We start from the raw sequence: 922 nt of genomic DNA, 5'->3' as shown, positions 1-922 counted from the left end.
ACTGCCTGAGGTAACCTGTCTGTGAGGCCGGGGGGTGAAGGCAGCGTGGAGCACGGGATGGGGAGAGATGGTGCCGCTCCGCAGGACTTCAGACCAGCCTAAGGCGGGAGCAAGACGTAAGCAAGCGAGAGAGTGATTTGTTTTCTGTCATTTCAGTTATCTGAGGTGGCTCCCCGTGGGATGGAGAAAGTGGGAAGATGAAGCAGGGACCTGGGGGAAACAAGGATAAGCATGATGGCCCCACAGAGGCTGGGTTAGTGTGGTGGGGCCAGGAGCACGGGCCCTGTAGGCCCCGCTGGACCAGGGTCACAGCAGACGGAGGTGCCATTGGGGAACTGATGAGACCATGCTGCTTTGCGTCTTTTTTTACCTAATTTCCAACTTCTGTAGAGGAGGACATTGAAATGAGGTGGTTGGTGGGGCAACAAAGAATGAAGTGACGATTCTTAAGGTGCAGAAAGCTCTGCTGCTTGCTCTTGTCCCCAGTCACTGCAGGTTTTGGTTTGTAAGAGCCTCCAGATTAAAACCGGCGCTGCCCCCTCCGGGCATGAACCCCCATCAACAGGTACTGATCCCGCCTCGGATCTCGTGAACTTTCTTTCTGAAGCATGTCCCTTGAACAGCAAGTATGTTTTTTATTTAACTGCGGCAAACTAGTAACTCTTAAACATCGAAGAGTTAAACTACAATTATTTTTCACTGTATGTGACCAATTAAAGGAGCTCAGCCGGCCGGCACACACAGCTCGCTGTGAGGCGCTCGACCTGCCCGCAACAAAGATGGCGGCGAGCGCCTTGTCCCGCTCGCGCGCCGGCCCAAACGCAAGATGTCCACCGAGGCGTCTCCGGTGCCCAAGCCTCGCTATCGCCCTTCTTTTCCCCGCATACGGCGGTGCGCCGCGGCCTCGCCGGAAAGTGCGACG

Source organism: Strix uralensis, chromosome 17 (genome assembly GCF_047716275.1).
Source record: "Strix uralensis isolate ZFMK-TIS-50842 chromosome 17, bStrUra1, whole genome shotgun sequence".
In the NCBI taxonomy this organism is placed as follows: domain Eukaryota; kingdom Metazoa; phylum Chordata; class Aves; order Strigiformes; family Strigidae; genus Strix; species Strix uralensis.
This window is presented reverse-complemented; position numbering follows the sequence as displayed.